The sequence below is a fragment of the Cyprinodon variegatus genome, unplaced genomic scaffold, assembly GCF_000732505.1.
Source record: "Cyprinodon variegatus isolate N-32 unplaced genomic scaffold, C_variegatus-1.0 Scaffold325, whole genome shotgun sequence".
Classification (NCBI taxonomy): Eukaryota; Metazoa; Chordata; class Actinopteri; order Cyprinodontiformes; family Cyprinodontidae; genus Cyprinodon; species Cyprinodon variegatus.
The window spans coordinates 778,729-789,279 of record NW_015150778.1 but is presented as its reverse complement, the minus strand read 5'-3'; positions in this window follow the sequence as shown (position 1 = coordinate 789,279).

Below are 10,551 nucleotides of genomic sequence, written 5' to 3'. Positions count from 1 at the left end.
TCACTTTTTAAATGGAATTACTGAAATCAATCTACTTTTTCATGATATTCTAATTTTATGACCAGCACCTGTATATATATATATATATATATATATATATATATAATTTTTTTTCCCCCACTCTGTTTCATTGCAGCCATTTCATTAAAGGAAAACAAAAGTCAAATGGTCTTAAGTATTTAGACCCTTTGCTGAATATTAAGTAGATTCACCCTTTTGAACTTGTGCAGCAATGAGTCTTAGGACCAAGTTTTTGACACCTGGATTAGGGGATCCATTTTTCTCAGGTTGGATGGTGAACACTGGTGAGATGCTCTATTGGGTCTAAGGCTCTAGCTGGGCCAGTCTAGGATGATCAGAGTTGTTGAAGCCATTATTTTTATTATTTTGCTTCAGGTCATCATCTTTTCTGAAGCTGGACCCTCTGGAAGATGATTGTTTCCACAGTGTCTCTGTACTTGGTCCAATTTATCTGTCCTTGAGCAGCAACCAGTCATCAGGTCCCTTGAGTTGAAAAATGCCCCCATAGCATTATGCTGCTACCACCATGTTTCACTGTTAGGACTGTATTGGGCAGGTGTGAGCAGCGCCTTGTTTTCTGCACACATTCTGCTTAGAATTCAATATTTGCCTCATATGACCAGAGAATGTTTTGGAAGCTGACTGACTTTGTGGAACTTTCTCCCAGCTTGCTAGTGCATCTCTGGAGCTCCTTCACCGTGATCTTTGGCTCCTTCTCTTCCCAAGGCTCTCCTCCCTCCATTGCTCAGTTTGGCTGGACGACCAGGTCTAGGTAGAGTTCTAGTCGTCTCAAACTTCTTCCATTTAAAGGTTATGGAGATCTGCACCTTGCCAAAATTCTGTCGGAACTCTTTTGGTCGGTTCTCGCTTGCTCTGGCCTGGGCTGTAAGGTTTATAGACGGGTGTGGGCCTTTCCTAATCAAGTCCAATCAGTATAATTAAACACTGCTGGACTCTAATGTAAAATAAAACCAACTTAAGAAGAATCAGGAGAATTCGTCAGCCATATTTCTCAAGTAGGAGTGTCACAGCAAAGGGTCCGAATATGACTTAAATATGCTGATTATATATTAATGAAAAATAAAGCAAATGGCTGCAATTAAACAAAGAATGGCAAATTTAAAGGGGTGTGAATACTTTTTGTAGCTTGTATATTCCAGTTTAATGGAAGGAAGACATTTCAGGCGCAACCACACAAACTTATCCAGGCTCCAACTGTTGCGTTCTTGATCTACTGTGTTAAAAGCTTAAAAAATTAAGTTCTTAGAGTCTGAAGGAAGATTTAAAAGCAAAAGTTTCTTGATTTCCAATTTAAAGTTTTCTCGCTCAATTACAGGCATAATGTTAGGACATTATCCATCCGTGTTTGATAAGCTGTTGCCGTAATATTACACCTCAGTAAGGTTCTGGAGGCTGTTTAAAATGGCCGACGTCAGCAGTAAAAACATCTGCAGGGTTAGTAGAGTTGATACACTGAGGAGACTATCGTCAGTATAATAAAAAGTCCCGTCAGATTAATAATGAACTCCAAAAGAGATTGTGGATCCCTCTAATGAAAGATGATTACTGATTATTATTATCCATACAACAAAATGTCTTTGATCAGAGGCTTTTATGATATACTAGAACAGATCACTACAGGAAATATAGCTATAACCATCTGAAGAAATTTGGATTTAAATTACTAATTCTAACTTTGGCATTAGTAACGTTTTATTGTTAATTTGGATAAAATCATAAACATCACCAGAAATTCATTTATTACAAATAATCAATTTTATGTATTGACTCTTCTTAACTCATCTACAAACAAAGGCCTTTTAAATTTATGGGGAAATAAATTTTTCTTTTACTCTTGGTCCATTATTGAAGTCAACCCAACAAATAGTAATAAACTCCCAGTTATGAATATTTTCTTCTTGTTTCCACCTGATGATTATCAGCAGCTCAGGAGAAAGAACATGTTTGGTCTTTTGGATAAAAGGATCCCATCCGCCTCGGCACCAAAGGCTTCATCTGTTCAGAGCCAATGGCCCTCAGGCTCATTTAAACTCATTTCATGTCAGCTTAACATTTCCATGTAATTCATCTAGCAGATCTATACCTGTGAAATGATATTAGTTTGCATATTGTGTCATTAGTTTTCCTTTAATCAAATCAGGACCTCCAGCTATGTAACACTGAAGTACATTTTGTGTTATTTTCAATTTATTCAAACTGACGTTGGTGACATTTCCTGCCTTTATTCCCGTTATCCTTTTCAACCTGAGTTGAGAACATTCTGTCATCCTGCTTTGTAAATACAGGAAAACCGGTTGCATAAAATAGTATTTTTGTCATTTGTGCGCTTTAATTGGATTTTGATGACTAACCTGTAGCCTTATGTCCTTTGTGTTGGCACATCAGTAATGCTGTTTCTCTGTTGAACACATCAACATCAATCTCCTTGCAGGCGCCTTGATCCCTTTTCCTCCACAAAGCTGCGGCTTCACCGTGGCAACCAACAGTTAGGAGACCAGAAGTAGGTCACCAAAAATAAAACAGAATCTGAACAAACTGCACCAATGCAGCAATTAAAGAACCGAGGTAGATGTTTAGAAGGGCGCATCAGTTTAAAAAAGAATCACATTCATTTCAGGATAATGCATCTCAGATCTGGTTTCATTCCTTAGCTGGATCTTTTTACTTCTCATAAGCATGACGTCCAGATTTTACTGCAGAGAATGTAACTGCTTATTGTGACTCGGAGGCACTATTTCCTCCAAACATAAATCATGTTTGTTTGAGGGAAAGTCATTCTGATCACCATCATCTTGGGATGCTTTTCTTCAGCAGGGACTGTAACGCTGGTCAGATCTGTTGGAGACGGATGCAGCTAAATGCAGGGTGACCTCTAAAAGGAACCAGCTGGATGTTTGCACTTTGAACTGGCGTGCGACAGAGCCCAGTCCAAAGAGCTGTAATACCAAGAATATTTGCACACCCATCCAAGTGGTTGTTATCCAGTGTTCCAATCACTTCCATGACCACAGATGTGAGAAATCAAGCACCTAGGTATGCAGGCTGTTGCAAACATTTGCAAATAGTAAATGGCCTGTGGTTATATAACTTTTTCAAGTCAGGAGACTTGGCCAAAGCAATTTACATTCACACACACTGATGGTGGCAAACTACAATAAAGCCACAGCTGCCCTGGGGCTCACTGACAGAAGCAGAGCTGCCGTACTCTGGGGCCACCGAGCCCTCTGACCACCATCAGTAGACAATGCAGGAAAGGTGTCTTGCCCAAGGACACAACGACACTGTAAGCTGAGGCCTGGACCGACAACCCTTCGATCACAGGGCAAACTCCTGCACCTGATGCCACTGACACCAATATTTGATGAAGAATGGGTGATAGGATGTCACCAGTGTGACAAATTAATTTTTCAGGTGTATAATGATAGAATTGAAGTGTTTGGGGATGACAGCATCTCAGCCATGTCAATCACTACACACATCAAAACTTCACTTTGGATTAGCTCAAGCACAGTGTGCAGAGAGCCTCATGGAATAGGTTTCCATAGTCGAGCCACAGCATCCAAGCCAAGCATCACCAAGAGGAAAAGCAAAGCGTTGAATACAGCGGCATAAAGCATGCCGCCACCGGACACTAGAGCAGCGCAGATGCGTTTTCTGGAGTGACGAATCCCTCTTCTACATTTGGAAATCGATGGAAAAGTCTAGGTTATTTGTGTTATTTCACAGGAGCGGTGCTTGGCCCCTTAGTTCCAGTGAAAGGAACTCTGGATGATTCAGCATACCAAGACATTTGTAACAATGCATGGGAACAGTTTGGAGCTGACTCCTTTCCCTTCCAACTTGACTGTGGACCAAAGGACAAAGCAAGGTCCACTGAACTTCACTGGCCTGCACAGTGTTCCAAACTCAACCCATCAGAACACCTTTGGGAGACCGGCGACAGCGCTAGTTCTTCTCGTCCAACATCAGTTTGTGACCTCACAAATGTGTTTCATGAAGACTGGTCAAAGATTCCCATAAACACACTGCTAAACCCTGTGGACAGCTTTCCCAGAAGAGTTGAAGCTGTTCTTGCTAAAAAGGCAGGACCATCATCATATTACACCCCTATGCATCAGGAATGGCATGTCAGTTATGCTTAAGGCAAATAAGCTAATGCTACTGGCGATACAGTGTAAGTTTGTGCTAATTTCTAAAAAGAATAGTCATTTTTTTTCACAGAAAAATGAGTTGTCACTATTTGTTTGCCTCTGCAAGGCACTGTACTTTAGTTGGACACACATCAAACGGCAGACCTGAACAGCTCTAAGTGACTGTTTGCTTAGCCGGGTTAACATTATGTTCACAACTATTTTGATGTTTTACACATCAACCTGCTGCAACTTTGTAAGCACATGGCAGAACTCCGACGCTTGAATGCGTAAACCACTGAGTTTGTTCTTCTGGCTGTCTCTCTTTTTTTCTCCAAAGGGATAAAGGAGTAAAATGTGCTGATGCAGCCTTTTCACTGAGCTTCAAGCCAACACCAGGACTCACAAAAGATACTCAACCGAAAATGTGGTCACTTCAGTCCCCATCTCCACACAGCCGGGAGCACAAACTGTTGGAAGTCTGTGCTGAAAGAAGGAGATATGATGAGTCAGCAGAGGGTCAGATTTAACAATAGGAAAAGACATGAGCTGAAAGGACATTGTGTTGCATTTAAGCTTCTTTCTTTTAAAGCGAACACTTAAAAGTTCAAGAGACTCGAACAATGCCGCTCATGAAGCTCCCAAAGAAATCTAACAAGTATAAAGCATGTTATTAGACAAAGGCAACATACAGAGAGGAATAAGTAGAACATCATAAGATGACATACTAAAGTGAGACCAAGGGTAGTCGAGCGTCAGAGAAAATAATTGTACATTTGATAAGCTCCTATAAAAAAGGGTTAGAAATGTTTTAAGTTGGATTTTTTTTTTCTTGCATTTGGGCCTGGCTCTCAGTCGGCAGAAAGTTACAAAACTCAGTTAATCAGTGGCAGTATGACACCATCAGCCTTGGATGAGTGAAAAACAGATAACCCTTTTCTGTCTCTTTTCTTAATAAGGGTATTGTGGTAACATTCCTGACACCCCAGCCAAACCTAAATTACACAGCCCTCTATTCAAATTCAGTACATTTCAAATTCAGAAATGGCTATGTAACCCTTTCCAGACCAGTAAAGCTAAGCCACTGTGTTTTTTACTGCGCTTTAAATTTTTTAGCTTATATGTTGCTACATGTTGACGAACATTCTCTTTATTAGTGATGTCTTCAAACGACAGGTCCAGGATTTCAAACACGTCAAGTGTGACAAAAAAACACAAGCATTGGAGAAGTGAGGAGATTTTCACAGTATTTCACAGTTGTTTAATAGCGAGTCTAAGTCGTCAAAGTAATAAGGAGGTTTTTACCTACATCCTGCCAGACTGTCGAGCTCTTGTACCATCTGTTCAACTGTAAAGCTGAGCGTTGAGACACTGGGATTTCCACTATCAACTGTCTCTGTCTGGGTCAGCAAATGTTCATCTAATGGAGGTCAAGCCTTCATGGATTTTACTTGTTTACCTGGTGACACCCATAATCCCCTGCTTCTGACACAACCTCTACCTATCAGTTTACAGAGTGAATGAGCTGACATAAATGGATAAGTCAGCTTGGTGCAGAGCAAACTGTAGAAATCACTATGTTAAGATGAGAATACTGCTGCTGGGAGACTTTTAAAAGTTATTTGTGAACTATTCTTTGTGATTTTTAATATGTTTGTACTATGTATAGACAGTCAACCAGGATTTTGCCCTATGTCCAATAATGTCCTCTGTCCCACCTACTCCCTGCTTATTATGCCTTCTATGTCATAAATCTTTACTTTATTCGACTTCTTTTATCCAAATAACAAAATAATACCCCCCTCTTCACTTAAAAAAATTGGACATGCACAACCCTGTCCCCGCTCCCAAGAGGGAACGCCTATTAAATGTGTGTGAGACCTCATTTCTCCCCGTGCACGCTCTGTTTAAAAGTTGCTGTTCTCACACAAATTTACTGTGTCCGAGCATCCATCCTAGATTTGTTGGGCGCATATGAAAAATATTCCTGTTTCTAAAGTTCTTCCCAATTGTTTTTTTTTTTCTTTTGTTGTTGTTGTTGTTGTTGTTGTTGTTTTGGCATTTATGAATGTCTGAATTATCGGTTTGCATTAACCATGAGACCTAACCATCCAAATTAAGGCAAAGTACGGCAAGAATATAGACTCTATTGGCACAGATACACCATGATGAGCCAAAGTGCTTTTGAAGATCAAGTAATTTCTTGTGCAACACAATTTCTTTTATATATACTCTGTGTATACAAAATGACAATGAAGTTTGCCTAAGTCTAAATAAAACATAACATAATCCTTTAAGTTTTGCTGTACTTCAAAAGAAAGCTTAATATGTTGAAAATTAAAACAATTTTTAATTCAAGAACCCATTTTAACAGCATCTATTACTGATTATTTATCAAATGAAATATTGTCTTGTCTCATGTTCTTCTGCCCAGGACAGGGTCAAAGGGGGACTCCCAAACTTCCCTCCTCCCAGATACCTCCTTCAGCTCCTCTGAGGGAAGCCCAAGGCTTTTAAGGGCCAGACAAGAAGCATGGCCCCTTCAACCAGTCCTGGGCCGTCCCATGGTCCTCCTCATAGTTGGACAGGCCTCCCGAGGGGAGTGTCCAGGTGGCATGGAAAATGTCAGAGCCACCTCAGCTGGCTTCTCTCGATGTAGAGGAGAAGCAGCTATACTCCAAGCCTCTCCCAGATGTCTGAGCTCTTCATCCTATCTCTAGAAGAGGGTGAAGAAAGAAAGTTATTTATTTTATAAGCAGATATTTTTGATTTAATTCCAATATTGAAGCGTGGTCTGCGCTATGTTATTCCGCACGACAACGTTAGAGGGCCAATCAGGAACTAGCTGTGGGTCTAGGTACAAGTGTCTGCGGAAGACAGATTTGCGTTCACTGCGACATAAGCAGACGACCTGGTTTGCGAGTATAAATCAGCCTTTATTGCTGCATTATCCCCACAGGGCACCGTGAGGGACACGGGTCAAAACATGTGGACAGTCATGGCACACTTCCATAAACCCTTGAGCTCCCCGCAGAGCTAGTAGAGCTGGTCAAGTGTTTTTTCACGCCCAGGACAAAAAAGACACTTGTGGGTTTGGGAGTTTTGACAATCTGCCAAACTATCTCCTCCATCACTCTTGCATATCCCTTCCCAGCCAGGTTGAGAAGTGTACTCGCCTCTAATTGGAACACACACTCTTGTCGCTCTTCTTGTGGAAGAGGCCACTCTAATCTGCCAGTCTACATGCACTGTCCTTATCCACCTCACAATGTTGAAAAGGCGTGTCAGCCACAACGGTCTAACAATCTCCAGAGCCCTATGGCACTCAAACTATATCTCATCCACCTTTGAAGCCTTGCCGCTGTGGAGCCTTCTGACCACTTTGGTGACTTTCATATTCTAAATGGTTTGTTTTGGTTACTTTTCATTCACCAACATCTCCAGCTCCAGGCTCTGTCATTTGTTCCTTCTATTGCCTTAAAACAAAACATCTTCACATTTTTTCCTCAAATTTACTGTGGATTTTACATTTTTTTCAGCCTTTGTGCGCCTTGGGGTCAAGAGTTCTTTTTATGCTGATAATGACTGTTTTTTTTCTCTTTTGGACTTCTTTAGAAAGCATTAGAGGGTGTGTTGGTTTTCAATAATATTTAGACTAGCTCATGTTGGCACACCTGTTCTATTGAAGTGATTACCTAATCCTACACATCCGGACTTAGTCATTAGTGGGTGTGGTCAGTGAAACATAAAAATGGTTTATAGATTCCTTTATTCAACTAGGTAAATGAAACACAATGACATTAAAACATCTCTTCCCTTTCATCACAGCATAATGCAACAATGAGATCAGTGATAATATGTTCACATTAGTTTAAAGAAGGTTGTTTTTAAACCAAATAAAACGATCAACTGTAAACTGATTTTGTGTTTGCATCTGTCTAATTTGAAAACTTCTTTGTGTGACGAAAAAGCAAAAAATAATCAACTGGCAAGGGGGGGGGGGTAATAATTTTTTACCATTGTTGTATCTATCATAAAATATTCATTACCTGGTAATAACTTTTGCACATCTCTCTTGTTATTGAATGTGCACTGGTGCATCCTCTCAGTTTCCAGGAAAGTGCACAGACATGTCTCTACACAGGTACTCCATCTCGCCAACCACACCCTGCTCTTCATCCTCTGCACAGTTCCTCTAACTTCCCCCTCACCAATCTCTCTTAACACACTTGCTTTGTTTTATTTGTTGCATCTCACTAGTTACTGTTTATAAAAAGAACTCCAGTACTCTATTGTATAACTAAAAATAAGAAGGACATAGCCCCGCCTACAAGACATTAAACCCTGCACTGTATCTTGTGGGCCCAGACTAACAATCACGATCCTTGTCTGGTGGATGGGACCTTGTGAATGTGGGCACTAGGCCACAATGGTCCACAGTGACGATAACAGAAACTGTACAGACATGGAGATAGACATTACAAGAGGAAGAGAAGGAGAGGGGTGAAGGAGAGGGTAGCGCACTAACTGCATGGAGGCAAAAACAGAACAGAGATTAAACGACTAGAACATGGAGCAATTTGTATTTTGATATTATTCTAATATCCAAAAAGTTCATATTCGATGGAAATGAATTAGACCTGAAGGGTTTTCCTGCTCCCTCGTTACTTTACATACAAAATTAGAACTTAAAGCATTTCTCCTCTGTATGGAAATAATAGTTTATGTCAGCATTAAACTTTGACTGTGTACCTCATTTAAACTTTTACCAGCACAGACAATTTTTTGCTATTAAGAATTAAATCTTTTGGTAAGAATGACTTCATTTAAAGACCCTACAGAGTGGAAACCCTGAAGTGCACTGAAAACAATCTTGATTGTGGTTTGAAGACCTGGAAAAAACATCAAGCCCACAGATATGTGGTCTGTAAGGAGCCCCAAAACTTCCTCTTAGCGTCTTACATCCTCTGTCTGAGCAACATTTCCACATGCGTTGGGTGAAAATAACCGAAAATCGTCATTTTCCTCCATTTGGTAATGTCTGTGTGTAAACCAAAGGGCTATGAAAGCAATCTTTGGACTGATCAGAGTAAGATGTATGTCTGGTCAAAGAGTTAAAGCATTTCCATAGAATCAAGAGAGCAACTTTAGTATAAACTGGGCCATTGTATCATTGAAAGCACCACAATATTACTACAAAAACAAAATGAGGCATCAAAAATAACTGATGAATGTAACAGTAGAAGTAGGCTAAAGAGAAACATGACACCCTGATATTATTGTGACTCGGTGAAGGAGTCTGCCGTGTCAGTTGTCCTTTAACCTTCTGTAATCTCATCAAACAGATTGGAAGTGGGCCAGGTGACATGCTGTCACCCAGAGCGGACAGATTATTGCAGCCAGGAATGATTGGGCATCTCTGTTACCAAAATAAATGCAATGCAGGTTTCCTGAATTTCAATCAGCCATGAAGGTGGTTTACTGGGAGCCCTGTTTTCATTTTTTTCTTTTTGATTATCAATCAGTAATAAATTAGCTAAATGTTGATTGTTGTCTGGGATTAACAACAAAAAATCTGGTGAACCTGTCGATACACATTTCTTCAATAAACTTTTTGTTGTTTGTTCTTCATCTGCAAAGTTTTTATATTGTTAAAACACTTCACAGTATTTTACAGTTTAGTCTTTTATTATCTAAAGGGGAACCCGTTTTTTTTTTTTTCATTGGGCCTTGATTTTCCGTTATTCCATCATGTTCTACTCTCCCATATAAGTTTAGTGTCTTTTGGAGCCGTTCTGAAGATATTCCGTTAGGTTATATCCAGTTACGTCTTCCTGTGGGCAACGACTTGAAGGCACAAACTAAACTGTTCATCATTTATTATTTATGGTTTGCCAGCATTCAGAACATGGAGGCCAATCACTGGCCCCCAAACATCTGCGGTTATTTTATTTATATCTTTTAAAAACAAAACGGCGTGTGTATGACGTCATCAGTGCGCACCGGATACCGTTCATTCATTCTGTCCGCTGGACTAAACCGGAGTTCCCCTTTAAAGTTTAACTCTTCACTATTATGTTATTCTTATACATTTTTCTGAGGTCCATATTTTTGAGCCATTATATTTTCTATACTCTTTTTGCTGCTGTAAACACCACTATTTCCCCATTGTCGGACAATTAAGGGATTTTCTATTCTGTTCTAATCTATTCTAATCTATTCTATTCTATTCTATTCCCTTCACGTTCTTTGTGTTTCTGGAAAAAATCCTTATCAGTATATTAACTTTCTTGCCAGGCCCCTTCAGTAAATAAATCTGCATATCTTTGTTGTTGTGCAAATATATCATTTAACTAAATTCTTTTTGTATTTGTATATA